We start from the raw sequence: 17,429 nt of genomic DNA, 5'->3' as shown, positions 1-17,429 counted from the left end.
CTTTCCACTGCTAAAACAGTTTTTGACCTTACGGGGTGGTATTGTGTATCTTCCAGGCATACAGTGTAATTTCATAACACAATTCAGTAACTTTTACTTTCAGTTGTTATAAAAATTACATATAAATCAAATATGACTCATACATGGTCTCCGTCTCTTTAAGAAGCTCCTACTCTTTTTCTCTGCCCTCAGCATGTCATCACAAAAATGCTCTTCCATTAAGCCATTTACAGCTGGTCTTATGAGGATTGGATATTTTGAAATATAACATTTTATGATAGTGAAAGAGAATACAATGCATTTTGTCCCAAGTCCAAGCCAAGTCTTGAAACCTTTTCATTGGGAGGCGAGTTGAAAATCTTGTTTTTCAAAAATAAATGTACCTAGTTTATCCACACAACTATAATTTAATACTTATAGGTAGATGCTTATTGATATTAAACATGAACAAACTACAGTAAGTTTAACTAATAACTTTTACAACGAAAAGTTATTAGTTAAATCACATTCATGTGGACATTTGTTTATTGCACTTTTCTCTCATACTATAGATCACTATGAGACAGTGTGTCCTATCTTGCAGATGAAAATGTAACAAATGTTGTCCTTCACTGCGGAATAAATTACAACTCATACATTCATAACTGTTTTGAGGGAAAATTTAGTTTTTTCAGACCTTTAAAAGCTCTTTCCATAGTGCTGCATAACCTCTATAAAAGCAGCTTTAAAAAACACTTTCGGGGCTCAAAAATAGTCAATAATTGTTGCTTAAAATCTACATGTACATTGAAAGCCGTGAATTATTTAGCAGACACTGTGCATGTTCCTTGAAGACTAAAGAAAACAAAAAAGTGGAAAAAAAGTGAAAATCGGAAAATGAATTCATAATAGCACATCTCTGCTTCTTTTTCTGATCTCCCTTCGTGGAACTAGTCCCTCACAGTGTCAAACTGGCCTGAACATTGTGTGCTTTGTTCTCTGATTTTGGAAACGTAACCTACATCTGTGTACTTGTAATATTTTCCAAACCATGAGTGCAGGCATAAAAACAGAGACATCTAATCAGAGACACTGGCAAAACTGGAAGAGCCAGTGCCAAGGGCAAACAAGCTGGTAAAGCCAACAGGCACAGGTGGTTTGAATCAACAACAACCCCTTTACCCCCAGAGCTGGGGGTAAAGGGGTAAAAAGAGCCCCTGTACATGTAAAAAAAAAAAAAAAAAAAAAGTCAAGCGTCCACCAGAAAGACAAAATTTCATTTCAGTCAAAATATATTTTGTCCTTGCAACTGGCAACATTCAAATCGACACATTTTGTTGGAATTTATGAATGTACTCACTTTGTATGTCTATTGTTATTGCCAATGAAACTGCAACAAGTTGGCATCTCAAAACTGATGATAAAAAAAAAATCTGGGATCACTTTTTGCAAGAATTTCAAACATAAGTAAGGAAAGATTTCTCCCACAGGATCTAATTATTTCATAATTCATTAAAAAGACAAACTTACCAAAGAAGGGGACTGCACATATAAAAATTTAACATAGCCTCTGGGTATGAAAAGTGAGGCCAATATTACAGTGAATTAAACCTGAACCTAAGTTGATAACCAGTGGGGGTGATTTCTTTTGACATGATTTAACACCTGATGGTATAAGATTTTTGATGAAAAAATTACCTCCATTCTCACTTGATGCCATATTTAAAGCATTCTCCACAACTTCTTAGAGAAAGAAGGTGGCTTAGGAGGTCAAAGTTTATCCTGTCACTCGTGAGTTGTCAGTTCAAACCCCCAGTTTGTCCACCTCAGTCACTGTGTCCTGCCTTGCTTGCTGGTGGTGGTCAGACGACCCGGTGGCACTGACAATAAGACGACCTGGCGGCACAGTCTGACTCAGCGCAGCCATGGCTACAATGCAATACCACCATTAAAGTGTGTGTGACTAAATGTAGTGGGAAGTGTTTTTTAGAGTTGTTTGAATTAGATAAAGTTGTGTACAGGCCATTTTAAAATGTACACAATTAAATTCGATGAAACTGGACAAACGTGTCCTTGGAAAAACAACCTCTGTACAATCATGAGGAAAAAAATAATATAAGGCAATTTCTAATGAATTTGAAGTCCATCATTCCACAGTAAAAAAGATTACTCACGATGGAAAACACTCGAGAGACTGATTTCACCTTAACTCTCTGAATAATACAAATGCAGAAGACAAAAGGCATGACATGTTAAAAGGTAAAGCTCATGACAGGACAAATAAAATAAAACTGAACAAGTAAGGCTTGCTCAGAGAAATAAATTGCAGCGTTGCATCTAAATAAAAAAGACACCTGAAACATTTTCCTTTGGACGGCTGAGACAAAATTAGAGACATTTGTCCACACTGCAAAGCAGTTATTTATCAAATATGTATTTGCCATATTACTTTATAATATTTTACCTGAGGTAGTAAGAAGTCATAATATGTGTAATATCACAATTAATAAACCAATGTCATGCAGGATTTGATAGGATGCCATATTTAAAGCCCAAATACTTCAATTAGAAAGGAAACGGCCATTATTACATTGCTACATGAATGTACCTCTACTCTCATGTGAATAAAATTTCTGGATTGTCTACCCAACTCGAGTGACTTTCATGCATGAAGAACAATCATGTTTTAACCAAAAGTCCACCAGTCCACCAGACACACACCTATACTTTATGGTAATGTGAGGCTCTTTTTTTGTTTTAAACACACAAGCTTTGTTACACACAAGCTTTCTATTATTTTCTATCTGCTGAGGGAAATGTACAAGTGCCGTTACAAAGCTCACACAAGTGAGTCACTGCCATGAAGTGATGAATGGACATTTTAAGCCATAACTATCTGTCACCTTCAGCAGACATTTCATTCATTGCAAACTTAACTCAACTTTAAATTTGTAGAAACGTGACCTGGAGAAAGCTGGGCAGCTCATTGGTCAGGTTGTAGAAACTCCTGTGAATGTGCCTGTGACACACTAGTGTGTGTGGCCGCAGGTGGGCTACAGGTTTTGCTTAATGCAGGGTTGTAACTGTTTCAGGGGCCTAGGATTATATCTGCAATCAGATATCTTATGGGAATTAATATTTAATTTCAAAACAAAAAAGACCTCTGGTCAAACAAGTTTTTAGTTTTTATAAGTATAATTTTAAGGACCATGCACCTTGCAAAATACATGTGTTACAGCAATACAAAGTCATCCCATCTTTGCGTTGATCAAAATCTCCTCATCAAGTATTATACTCTGTCAAAAGGCCATAATTAAAGCATTTTAATGTTGTGCTAAAATAATTATCTCAAGTGTTTCAGCAAATTTACAACAAAGTGACTTAAAGTAGAAAAGAAAAGCCCTGCTCAGTCAAAGTCCAAACTGGAGAGATACTTTTTTTTTCACATGGAGAAAATACATTAGAAGTGAGAGTTTTGTTTTTTTTTCAATCAACTCCATACCTAGAATTTCAACAATAAACTTCACCTCCACCAACATATATTTAAATAACAACCCTCATTCCCCAACACCACCTCCCGAACCAAAAGTCACAACGGAGCGAGCTTGCAGAGTATATCACAGCATAAACCTGTGTTTCTTCCTGCCAATTAAAATGTTGTACCAGCTGACGCCCCTTAGGGAAGTGCGATGACACCTTGCTGGCTCTCACCAGTGTAGTGCCATTAAAATTTATGTACAGACACATCAACCTCACACAAACAAACATAACCAGAGCCCACTTTGGCCTAAAAATACACCTGCAGCAGTGTCAGGGTGGTTGGAGACAGCTATGCTAACTAGTTTCTCTGTTTGGGGGAACTTGTGTCAAGGCATATGAGGGGAGATAAACATTATTCTAAAATTGTGCCTGGGGCCTTTCGGGGCCCTAATGGAGAACAATCCTACTGCTTTGCTCAAGAGTAAGAGAACCGATAAAATCAGTGCCGTCTCCTTTTTACCAACTTCTCACAAAAAACCAACAGCAAGTTTAAATATTTCAATCAGGAATGAGAAAGAAGTTACTGTGACCCCCCACTATGATTTGCCTACTCCCTATTCTTTATACTAGTAATGAAGCTCACAATGGCAGAGTGGCGGGAGACAGACCACACTGTATTTTGTAAGAAGATTGAATCCTTTTAAACATTCATTTAGCAATCAGGCTTTATCCCACAGTAGATGAACGAGCCCAACTAAATATTCATGGGCATCTGTGTGGCAACATCAATGAGTAAAGTGTCTGATGAACAAACACACTCACAGAGGTTTATCTGCTGAGCACATAGAAACCCACTGGTATGAATAATGAAAGCCTGCTGCTCAATAATAAATGCCTGCATGCTTGCACTGTGCAGCTGCACTTGTTTGGCCTGTGAGGGAAATTCTATTACACTAACTCCCTTGGTGTTCGTACAGATGTGAAGGACAAAAACTGAACCCCCCCTCAGACTCACCACAAATAGGCAATAAACAACAAAATAAAAAAAGAATGAAAAAAACAATAATAGCGACTTTGTGACAAAATCAAATCTTCCGAAAGCAAGGAAAAAGTTACAAGTCCAATGTGCTTCGATCAGTCTAATGGATTCATGTTAATAGTCAATATTAGGGATTTAAAACATAATACACATTGTGCAAATAAAAAACTAGAGTAATTATTAATTGCTCCTGCAATTGAGCAAACTGCACTCACCATCGGACATGATTTTACTAGAATATCTATTTCAGTTTTTGCCATGAAAAATACAATTGTACAAAGTGAGGATGTAACAATCCATCCAGTTCATAACTAACTAGGTTTAAGAGAATTACACAACAATTGAGGAACATTTTTCCCCAAAAAAGCTCTGAAATTTGAGATTTTAAAAGAAAAAAACACTTTAATATTTGATGATGAGCCATAAATCTGCAAGAAACAAATTACTGCTTTTCAATAAAGTCAGTCAGTTTTGACAAGTAAAGCTAAAACTCCTCAAAGATTGATGTGGTACATGGAAGGGATGCGCATCTGGATATTTTCCAAAGCGTAAGTGGTAGATCCAGACATGTCACAGGTTCTTCTTTCCCATTTCAGGTGTGTATCCTGGATTCCATTTGAGATGTTGAAGAGTAAGAACAACCAATTGTTTTGTTTTCACTGTTATTCGTGGCATTGATTTTGATGAAGCATTACATCTGGACTCTGTATCTACAAATGCCAATGTTTCTTTAAATTACTTAGCATCTGTGACAAAAATTCTTGATTGGGACATCTCTAAATTAGGTTGAAAACAGGAATTTCTTGACCAACTTTGCTTTCTAGGTCATCTGACACACAAAAAATGTCATCACTGTTTATAACCCACTTTAGGGATGTCTTGGGAAAGATATGTTTTTGTCCTAGATACCAAGCAGAGTCATTTAAGAATGACAATTTACAGATGCCCAGTCAAACTGTTCAGAAGGAAAAGAAATTAATTGCCAAATATCTACTTGTGATGTAGATATTTTGAAGCTACTAAGCTGGAGCTTAGTAGCAGGAAGTTGCAGCACTTTGAGGGACTTCAGCGTGATTGACACCGAGGGGTTTGATATGTGGGGAAGACGAACAAGAAGTGAAGCTCGCTGAATTTATTGGATGAAATGGACCAATTAGCCAGTGCCCAGGGCAGCTGTGCATGCTTCTCACCGGGCGTCTTAAGTTTGAGTGCACTCTCACCATAGCTCTGGATTTGTTCATAAGCGATGGTTGTGAGAATTAAAGCTCCAGTAGAGCAAAGCACTGATGGTCAGAGAAGGTGCCCTTGCTGTAAGGAAGCCTAAGGCGGTGCCGGTTGGTACAGAACAGCAAGCTGGAGCAGTGGAACGAAACTAAGTGGCAGCCTGGTCAAGTCTAATCATGCTAATCTAATAGGATATGCATTCAATCTTCACATCTTATGTTTTATGTGCTATTAGGTACTTTAAAGCAACTATATCAAATCATCTGTGTATTTATCACACATAAGCAAAGAAGGGGGAAATGGGGACTTCCAGTTGCAAATTGTAATAAAGTCATACTTCCAACAGTTCGGGAATAAAGTTCAGGATATCAGTTTTCTAAAATGACGGAACAGAGTTTTCATTGCATTACTCCCGAACACAAACAGTACCAAGCTTACAAATGGCATGTCTGTTTGATAACTTCATTAAATTTGCACAATTAGGGGTCAAAAGGTCAGTTGCATGGTTTAGTAAACTTGGTTCTCATGACCCTTCATGAACTTCACTTTGGCTCCATTTTTTGTACACTTAGCTATACTTAGAAATCCCACTGCATTGAAAAGTGGAGCACTTTTATTCTCTTAATGTTCAATTTGTAGGAGGGAAGGGGGAAAATAATCCTTTTTCCAAGTAATAGGGGCAAAATAAGACATTTCACTTTTTACCAGACCATTTAAGAATCACCAATAACTTCAGTTGTTAACTTAGTCTGACATTTTGTTGAATTGTGGTCCAGGCAGCATTTTGCCAAGCTCTGCTGTTCATCCGAGTACTGAGAAGAGAATTTTAAATCGTGGCAGACAGTTACTAAAGGTGTCTGCTCAGTTCACTTTACTTTATTTAGATGGAGACTGAGTGCTGTAAATTTAATGTCCAGAAAAATCACAGTGGAGTGAAAGTAGACTTCCTCCCCCCCCACACACACACGTGTCTAAACAAGAAGAGGGCAGGAAGCCTGACAGTAGCATATTGACTTCTTTTTTTTTCTTCTCATGTGTTTGTGTCTACGTGGCTACAATCAACACACTTCCAACAGTTCGGGAATAAAGTTCAGGATATCAGTTTTCTAAAATGACGGAACAGAGTTTTCATTGCATTACTCCCGAACACAAACAGTACCAAGCTTACAAATGGCATGTCTGTTTGATAACTTCATTAAATTTGCACAATTAGGGCAATCGTGTTTGTGTCTACGTGGCTACAATCAACACACTGAATGGACGTAAACCCAAATTCTTCCAATAGGTAGAACTGTTCTCTCTGGAGTATTCTCCTTTTTATTAGTTTGTACATATGCAAATCCAAGTTCTTTATTAGGACAGAAATGTGATCTTGTAAGGGCTAAAATGGACTAGTAATGGAAGAAGATGAAATCCATGGCAGCTGCATTCCTAGTCTGACAGTTTTTTATGTTATCTGTCTCAGTCAGATTGACTCGTCTGCTGCCCCGTTATCACTTTACTGTTGAGAGTACAGAGGTGCCAGAGTACAGAGGTGCCAGAGTCCTTCTGGCATTGTCAAATACAATAATTATCAATCTACTACTAAGAGACCTCTAAAGCTGCTTTCACAAAACACTTTCACATAAAGCTTCCATTGCCTTTTTTCAGTCGGTGCGAGTTTTCTTAAAGGACTAAAAGTCCTAGTTCAGTGAGATAAACTCAGTGCAAAGACAGTCTACCTCAACATTTTCTAAACAGGTCTTCAAATCAGTCACAGCTCATTTATTTATCATGCCATTAGTTGATTAATTCTCTGACTGAGGTAAAGAGGCAATTCACGTAATTCAAGAATGGAAGCCAATTATATTATATATGAACCAGTTATGCACCAGTTAGGCCTTTAGAGAACAGTATTGGCCAGACATTGATTAATTGGTTCTGATCAGTAATCAGTAGGCCAAATATTGGGAAAATTTGTGTTTTTCTTCCAGGGCAAAATCCATAAAGTGCACAGACAGCTCAAAAAATATTATCAATATGTATATTAATGTTAATTAACGCAGTCAAAATATCCTCCTAGAATAAAACCATGTATGGAAATTCAGAGGCAATACATAAACTTTTTTTTTTTTTAGATAATCTGGTTTGGATGAAAGTAAAAGACAGTTTTTAATAAAGCTGCAAAGCATTCTTCTTATCCTTATGCCTAATATTTGCCCCATTTGGGATTTGTTTTAAGCTCTGGGCAATAGCAGTTCTGATTGTGGTGTACTTATTTAGTCCTGATTACCCTCCAGTGAACTCACTGTAATTTTGCATTCATAAATGAAACAACAAAAGTGAACATCTTTTCCGATGTGGTTGATGTTCAACAAAGACATACTTCTAACTGCAGTATAGAACTTAACTTTTTCACTGACTATACTGAAAGAACATCAGTATAGTCAGTGAGCAGCAGTCGCACATAATAAACTAGAAAACGAAACCAGCCTTGAATGTAGAAAAGTAGAATATCTGCTGCAGACCCAGAGGTGTGAGCAGGCTACATTCCCAGTATCCTTCTTTTTAAGTTAATATCTCACTCTAACGATGGAACACAAAATAAGCATGGTTAATGATGTTCTAATTCTTTGCATCACAAACATCTGACTCTTCAAACAACCTTTGTACACGACTGACATCACCCTGACAGTTCAGGTTTAATGCGACAAACGTATTGCTCCAGTCAAACCCTGATTTAATTTCAAATTCCAGCTTTTCAAATGGAATTTTGTTCAATACAGATAAGCCAGGGGTTGCATTGAATCTGACGCATAAGACTGCTATAGCTGAAATGATAAACTATTCCAGTAATGACAGGTTTAAGCAGGCTGAAGCTGCTATTAACAGAGCTGAGTATATGAGAATCCAAATAGATCAGTGATGCAGCCAGCAAAACACATAACTAGGGTGCAAAGAAACAGTGTTTCTCTGAGGTAAAAAGAAAAACGGGAAAGCATTTCATGCTTTTGAGTAAGGCAATGTTATTTAAACATGTGATAACATAAGTGAATGTTGTGAGGATTATAGGTCTCGGATTAAAAATGATAAGTGTAAGTATACTGCGTTAATGAATTTCTGCTTTGGGATCACTAGTGCAGACTTCAGATAATGATCAATACATAATTTTTATTATAGTAACATTGTTTTAGTGGAAAAAACAAAACATTTGTCTACAGCTGCTGTAATTAACGCTGCTTTGTTGTGTGGAAATACAGTTTCTTACTCACTTCACCACAACATCTTAAAAACAGTCTCTCCAGCATTAAACAAGTGCCACCAAAATGTTCACTGGTATTTAGAGCAGTAGAGTTGGAATTATTTACTAAAGTCCAATCAGTATCCAATCAGTATTACACAATATCGATATTGTGCAATGTGATATTGGCATGACGATAAATTTGTGATCTACTCTGCATCCCTACACATAGCTCCTTTTGACTGACTGCAATGCAAATCACTTTATTGAATTATTCAGACTACAAGCCGCTTCTTAGATCACTGTCAGTACAATTAGCTGCAGCCTACTCAAGCTATGCCCAGTAATCAACTGCTCAGCCAGAAGTATTTAGGTTTGTAAAAAGTGTATGGTAGCAATCGGCTGGGTCAAGGGGACGTCAGTTCACAGGCAGATCTTTCAAAGCAGCTACATGCTGACCTCCAAGGCAATGAATCACAGTTAGTCATCCACCATCTTGAGCTTGGGTCAGAGGCAAAAAAATATTAAGCAGGGTACGTGTGATGTCATGCATGATATGCAAACATTGACACATGGACGAAGACACATTTACAACGCCACACAGTGAGAGATGAAGAACAAGAAGGCGATAAGAGAGGACAGAGTCAGAGTCCAGGAGTGTGGTGGATGTATGCGAGAGAAAAACTGTGTTTTCCCTTTCTTACATAACCCAACCATACAGTAGCTGTGGGGATGTGCTTATAAACGAAAGACAGTTATGTAAGCGACTATTGTGTCTCAAAGCTATTCCTACAACTTGTCATGATGGACAGTTTTAATCTTCATCAATTTGGTGAAAGCATTAAAAATTATATTGTCCACCCGTTTTTCAATCAAACGTGTTTTTCTATTAAGAAAATTTTGACCTCCATGAGATCCAGCTAAATAGTACAAACAGAAACGCTGCATGATGAGTTAACCCAAAAGAGGCTGCTGAATAAGGATGAGTACCATAGATTTTCTTGCTGAATATTTAAAGTGAGTTTCGTATTTTCTTGTAATCATCAAACAAAAAAAGGCGATCTTGAAGAGGCCGAAACTTACACTTGCGGCCTCTGCTTGGCTTACGTCCAGCACAAATCAGACGAGCCCCGTACTCGGGGTCTCATGCAATTCAAAGCAGAGCTGGGGTTCTTGCTGAGAGCTGCAAATGAACAGCCAAACACTGGTTCCTAATTAAAGACAGCAGTTGTGTGCACAGGCATTCCTGCTGTGAAAACAGTGGACAAACACAATAGGACACTAAGAGCCTACATCCTTCCCTGCTCCTCTTCCCCTTTCTCACTACTTTATTATGCCTTTTATGTGTAGTGGCAGTATTACTTGCTTTCTTTAAAGGCTGTTTGCCCTGATATTTGTCTGGTTTAATTTGCAATTGGCAAACATGTCGAAGGAAATCAATGAGAGGGAGTTAAGCGCAGCTACAACGTTGAGGTGATTAGAAGCCAAGTAAACTGTATTGCACATAATGTACCAGAAATAAGTCTTTTGCTTCGTTCTTGTATCAAATCCCACAATGTTTTTTTCCCTCTGAACATCTTACTTGCAATCTCTTCTACTGTAACCAAACACAAGGACAAGAGCAGACAGAGAGAAAATGAGCACTGATGAAACCTAATAAAAACTCAGAGTCTGTAATTAGAGTCAAATGCAGAAAAAAGACAGCAAAAAAAGGATATAGACAACAGATTTAAGCTGTGGGTTTGACAAATAAGCTGGCCCAAGTTTGATTGAGATTCTAAACAGAATCAACTACAACTTGTTTGTGGAAACAACAAAAAAGGAAATAAGCAACCGCCATTTTACAATTTTTGTGAATGATTACAGAAGACCATGGCTCACAAGCGATTTGGGATTGTGTACTTCAAAACAAGAAAACGGAGAGGGCACAGGAGAAGAGGTGGTAGGAGATATGAAACAATGCACCATGCTGCTAGAGCTCAATGTTTGCTTAACTTTGAATATTAAAATCTATTCAAACTCATTGAAGCTCTGAAAGAAACATCAGTATAGTCAGTGAGCAGCAGTCGCACATAATAAACTAGAAACGAAACCAGTAGTAGAAAAAAAAGAAGCTCAGTCCAAAACTCCATCATTGTTGACATCTAAATATGCAACTTGAGACACGCCTACCGACAGCTGAAAGCATCCATGTATTTAAGTCATCCCTGGAGCAAATCAAGGCTGCATTGTCTCGAGAAAGAGATCAGACTACATTTACCTAAGCGTACACATGACACCAGGGGAGTGGCTTCAGTACCCTGCAGTTTACTCCATTGTGCAGCTCACTTTGGCTTCCATCTGACGGTTTTGGCCCAGTTAGTGACAGAACTTTGGCGCTCAGCATCTCAAATTACTCCCCATCACAGAATGACAATGAGTGAGAGATGTGTTATTCAGTTTGCAGCGTGCACTCATGAGCTCAAGATGGAAAATGAGAGTCCTTTAAAAATATTTGTGCAAACTCAGCACATTTTTATTCATATGCTTAGTTCTACTTTTTTTGATTTGACAGAGCTTTCTGCCATGTTAATTTAAAGTAAGATACTTTAAATTTGACTTTTAAAAAAAAGGGGAGAATATTCTTATAGACGGAGCAAAAGAGCATGTCCGTCCCTTTCCCCAAGCTGCAACTGACAGATATGAAATCCAGCTAAAGGAAGAAAAATCCTTTCCATAACTCATTTGAACCTCCAGTGATGTTTTGAATGACTGACCCTTTGGCAGAAGCTGTGGTTCAGCTTGTTAGCAGCAAGAGGGCTGCATCTAATAAGAGCATGGCCATGCTGTACATGAAGGCAAAATGGGTGAAACAGAACAATCAAACAAGAAATGTCAGCTACTGACATTTTTTGCTTGCAACGTAAATAGATTAGATCAATGTTAAAATGAAGAAATGAGGAATCGGTGTTGTAAACAGGTCACTCTGATGCCACTTGGGACATTTTGTCTTTTAGCCATCTTGACAGAGACGGTCAAGCAAATCTTTTCTGGAGATACCATGTCAAGTAATTTGAAGAGCCTGTCAGCACCCTCTCTTCCTCTGGATGAGAACTTGAAATAGAGAGGATGAGGAGACAAACTGGATACTGTACAAGACAAGAAAAAAAAAGATAAAGCTGACTACAAGGGTGCAGAGGAAAATGAAGAGTCATTTCTCTACCAAACAGCTACACGCATAATAATAAGCATAGATTGTGATGGTGATTTATGCCTGTCAAAATGTGAATGAGGCTGGAGTTTTATTTCTCTCATTTTTATAAAATTACTTTAGCAATGGTTGCATTTTTACAAAGATTTTTTTTAAAAAGGCACTAATGACATGTAGAAAAGGTATATGACTTCTGCCATCTTAAGTGTAAAGGAATAGCATTAGGTACAGTGGAGTTCAAAAGCACTCAATTTATTTTGTGTGCGCAGTTGCAGGCCTTTAGGGGTATATCTCTACCAACTCTGACATCTAGAGACTGATGTTTCTCCTTATTCTTCTTTGCAACACATCTCAAGCTCAATCAGTCTGGACAGATTGTTCTGTGAGAAGCAATTTTCCAAGATTACACAAATTGTCAATAAGATATAGGGTTCCAGTTTTGACGTGAGCCATCAAAAACAGTTTGATCCAAACAAATTTCACTCTCCTCCTGTTTGTGTGCTGAAGATTGTTGTGGAGAAATTTGAACCTCTCTCCCAGTCTTGAATGTTTTGCAGCCTCACCAGGTTTTCTTTCTGTATTGATCTGTGTTTAATCAAGCTTTCAATCAACCCTAATAAGCGTCCTTGTATATGCTGAAGAAAATACGCCCACATCATAATGCATCCACCACCATGTTCCAACATCAAAATGGTTTGTCCAGGGTGGGGTGCTGTTTAAGTTTTAACGCATAGAACTCATAAAATGTAATTTTCATTGTTGTAATGTCACAAAATTTGAAGTTCAAGGATAGTGAATACCTTATCAAATCATTGTAAAACATTTAATTTTATGATTTTTTTTTGCAATTTTGCTACCTATTTCAATAAACAAAGCAATAAAATATTTCAAATCTTTGTTGTAATTTTGATGGTTATGACTTATAAAAATTAAAACAAAATTCAGTTTATCAGAAAATAAGAATATTGTGAAAGTTAAATACAGTATTCATAGAAAGTTGAGTGGAAGTAAAAAGTCAGGTGCACACACGCCACAAGGATAGCTGTAGCCTTGTGTCTCACAAAATCAATTAAACTATTTGGAAGAGATTCAAAGAAGAGGATGGAGTCAGTGGATCAAGAATCTCTATGCATAGACACATTTTACAAATGGGCTATAAAGGTTGCATCTTTTTTGTGTAACGCCACTCCTGAATCACAGACAACTCAGATGTTTCTTAGCTGGGCTTAGTGTAAAAAGACAGTTGCTCACAGTTCCAAAGTCCTCTTTTCAAAAGAAAGTCAAGTTTGCATTTCATTTGGGAATCAAGGTCACAGAGTCTGGAGCAAGAGTAAGGGGTAAAGAACTCACGTTGAGTCCATGTTTATCTGCTGGTGTTGGTCCACTGTATTTTCTGAAGTCTACAGTCAACACAGCAATCTACCAGAAAGTTTCAGAGCACTTACTGCTTGCTTCTGCTGACAAGCTTTATGGAGGTGCTAATTTCTCTTTCCAGCAGGATGTTGCACCTGCCCCCACTCCTAAAGGCACCAACAACTGGTTCAATGATCATGGAGTTAGAGTGCTTGATTGGCCAGAAACCCCCCTGACCTGCACCCCACAGGGAATCTCTAGGAGAAACAGGAGAGACACCACCCAACAATGCAAATGACCTTGACACCTCAGCAGAATCACAATGCAAAGCCATAATAATCAAAACTACAAGAAATCAAGGCTTGAATTTCTTCGCTCTGCGTGATGAATTGGTATCACCTTCTGAAATGAGTGACCAAAACCATCCACAATTTTTATTCCATTTCATTTTTTAAGCTGTGCTTGGAGCCAGGAAAGCATGGAAAACAACTAAATCCTACTTTGATGAATTCTATTTCAAAAAAAAAGAAGGAAAAGCACAGAAACTCTACCTTTGCCTCCTCCCACTTAATTCTCGGGAGGTGGTAGATACAGCAGTAGTAACACACACAGCACCAGTCAGGCTAATCCATGCACTGGTGTCTCTCTGTCAGACCAGTTCAGTCAGAGGACAGAAGCAGCATTATTGAGCTGTGGGATTGGCCAAGAGGAGGAACAATAGCTCCTGTGTGCCGGACCCTCGGGAGCATCCGAGCAGCTGGGAGATAGGAGGTCCGTCTGTGAGTCCACGAAATGCCACGTAAATGGGAACTGCAACGTTGCTCTCTTTGACTTCACCAGAATCTCTAGCACACTTTCTCAGCTTTTAATCATCTTTTCGCTCCCCCTCTGGGCATGCTCCGTCGCTCTCTCCCTACAAGTTTATGCCTCCCCTGTCGCCCCAGCACACCTCAGAGGAGAGACAGAAAGGAGAACGACAGAAAGGGAGAGACTGTTCTTGGTTGCATGAGAAACTCAGAGACTGGCAAAGGATCAGAGCAATGTCAACAAACAAGAGAAGTCCAAAAAGCCTCTGCAGGAGGCTTGCCAAAACTGTTCTCTCACAAAGAAGAGTGCCAGCCAAGCAAGAATTCCATATCTCAAAGCAAAAAAGGTTCACAGGAAACATCAGATAAACATGGGAACAGTCCGGTTCAGTTGTGGGAATGAAATCAGTTTCAGTGCATCTAAAAGTGTTGTTGTGGTGTCATGATGCTCGACCATAATTTAACAATGTCAGACCTGATTGGGAGTGATTGTGGCATCTACACTTCTACACCCAACTAACATGATGAATATTCTAGTCACGTTCTCCTTTCAGACACATACATCTCTGACCCCATATTTATTATTGATATTGATGAGGTGTTTAAAGTTTGAGACCTAATGTCTTCTGAAAATGTAAAAAGCTGATCTGAGCTGAATAAACTGATTATTGGGCAGTTGGTGAAATGATTAAGTTCTTTCATATTATGTTCAGCTACAATCCCAGCTAAAAATAAATTAATAAATAAAAAAAATAAACAGCTTGTGTCCCTGTTGTATCTTCGTTTCATTTGATTGTTTCAGTTCATAGGAGACACAACTTATCCATCGTCATAAGAAGTAGGACACCATGATATCTATCTGCGGACAGATAATTCATTCATTGTAAGTCATAGATCTGAACCTAAAATAACTTTGCACAGGGTGTTTTTGCTTTAATATTATGTTGTGAACAAAAAATATATATTTGGTTATGCGTGGAGCGGCACAAGCAGAGGCTCTGCATCATTTATACAAGTTTTGAATACGGCCACTCTGTTGGTTAGGGGGACCTAAGCAGCTGCCAAGTTCACATATGGATCAAGCTGGCTTTGATTCACACAATATTTAACCCTTCCATAAGGTTTGAAAGAACATGTTTCCAAAGATATTCTTGATAGTTGTAAAGAGAATACCGTGAAGGATCACATCAACTGGATCATTCAGTGCAAAGGAAATCTTACAGTTGCACGAAAGATTTTTTTTAAAAAATGCACACAAGTCACAATAGGACTGGGTTCAGTGTGCATGCTTTTCTTGTCGTACTTCTAAAAAGTACAAAGACGGTTTCAAATTTCAGAAACCATTATTTATTTTTTTTTCTCAGTGAGCTTCAACCTACCATCCCCCCATGACAGTATGCAGACCGAGCAGGCTTGCAGAAAGACCCCAGCCCCTCATCGCGGAGAAATTCATTCCCAGCGGTTTGACTCCACCGCTCTGAAACTCTCCGTCCACCATTCCCCGGCTACTGACATAGCAGCTGGCGCATATATCTCAGGACGTTTCTATCGTGTCTGGAAATTTGCGCAGCGTCGTACATATGTGTTCTCCGGCTCTCTTGCCAATAATTCCTCAGACTGTACATACATGTCAAGACACTGCTGCAGCGGGAGCTCATGCAGATGTGCGGCTGAAATTGATTACCCAGCAGTCCCTTTATAAAGCTGACCTTTACTTAAGCAGCAGAAACACGCATTTGGCACTTTTTCGACAATTGGATCACTTTGGAATCGCATCAATGTCACGTTTATCACCTGTATGTGGGGTTAAAGTGGAAGTGGGAGTCACAGTGTTGAATTACCAAGACCGTTATGAGTCTAGCAGTTCCAGTTCAGGTCTAATGTTACAACATGGTGACTCTGTTCTGAGCCAGTAAGTTCAGCTGAATGCTGTTGAGATCCATTAAGGTCCATGCAATGTTATAAGAGCAGGGTTTAAAAGTGGCTGCAGCATTACACGATGTTCAAACATTACCTGATAGGTTGGTTAAAAAATCCCACTTATTTTCTTTCCATCCTCACGGAGCTGCACAGCGTGCCACAGAATCCAAGTATTTAAATCTCCGGGTCAGATCCATGGCCGCAGCGTCTCTGATATCAAATGAGCTCGTGCTGGAAGAGGCGGCGGCGCAGAACAATCCAGCCACTTTTTTTTTCCTGCAAAGGGTTTCTTTGGCAAGATATCGCTTAAACTGACATCAAATGTGTTCCGGTCCAACTAGCAGACAATTTTGTAACATGAACCCGTTTTCGGGTTTAATCCCTTGCGACAAAGGTTGTCTCGGCAAAGTAAGGAGAGTTGTGTTAGGTTTGTTTGGAGGAGAATGTCCCCGCAACAATCAGCGCCGATGGTATGAGCCACTCCATTGTTGGGGCGCGAGACAGCGTCCCATGCTGATGTGTGATCGTGGGAGGCTCGCGGACAGCGCGTGCGCTCGCAGTATTGGCTAAAGTGCGGAGTCGTCATACTGCGCTGTCCAATCCATCCTGCTGTTCAATTTATTCGTTTCCTATCCTTTGGATTATTATTTAGTTAATATATTAGCCGTATAATACAAAATATAGCCTATATATATTTTAGAAATGACTGAATGGAGCTGAGAGATAATTGTAAAACTAGTTTCATTGATTTCATATATGGGTCATGTCTTGAAGTGCTTTTTCAAATAGCCAACATATTTTAAGCAAAAATTCCAAATCAATAAAGAATATATATATATATATATATATATATATATATATATATATATATATATATATATATATATATATATATATATATATATATATATATATATATATGATTACAACATGGTGACTGTTCTGAGCCAGTAAGTTCAGCTGAATGCTGTTGAGATCCATTAATGTTATTAGAGCAGGGTTTAAAAGTGGCTGCAGCATTACACGATGTTCAAACATTACCTGATAGGTAATGTTTGAATTGTCTGCTAGTTGGACCGTTTTTTTTTGTATAAAGAAAAACTGAAGATAATTGTAGCTTGGCACTTTCAATAAAATACAAAAAAAGTACAACTGTATGAATAAAGGAATATTCCTTTATTCATTAAAGGAATATATAAACAGGTCATTTTTATTACG

At 38.4% G+C, this 17,429-nt stretch overlaps 1 protein-coding gene across 1 annotated transcript in view; it reads right to left on the bottom strand.

Annotated features, from left to right (window-relative positions):
* wasf1 (WASP family member 1) overlaps nucleotides 1-16,711 on the bottom strand; it is a 52,086-nt gene extending 35,375 nt beyond the window's left edge. Inside the window, 1 exon segment of the mRNA XM_055020029.1 lies at nucleotides 16,306-16,711. The gene's annotated coding sequence lies outside the window, so the exon portion shown is untranslated.
* Between the last annotated feature and the right edge of the window lie 718 nt (nucleotides 16,712-17,429).

Source organism: Poeciliopsis prolifica, unplaced genomic scaffold, assembly GCF_027474105.1.
Source record: "Poeciliopsis prolifica strain line A6 unplaced genomic scaffold, Auburn_PproV2 SCAFFOLD065, whole genome shotgun sequence".
In the NCBI taxonomy this organism is placed as follows: domain Eukaryota; kingdom Metazoa; phylum Chordata; class Actinopteri; order Cyprinodontiformes; family Poeciliidae; genus Poeciliopsis; species Poeciliopsis prolifica.
Note: the sequence above shows the minus strand (reverse complement) of the source record. Positions and strands in the feature narration are given on the sequence as shown.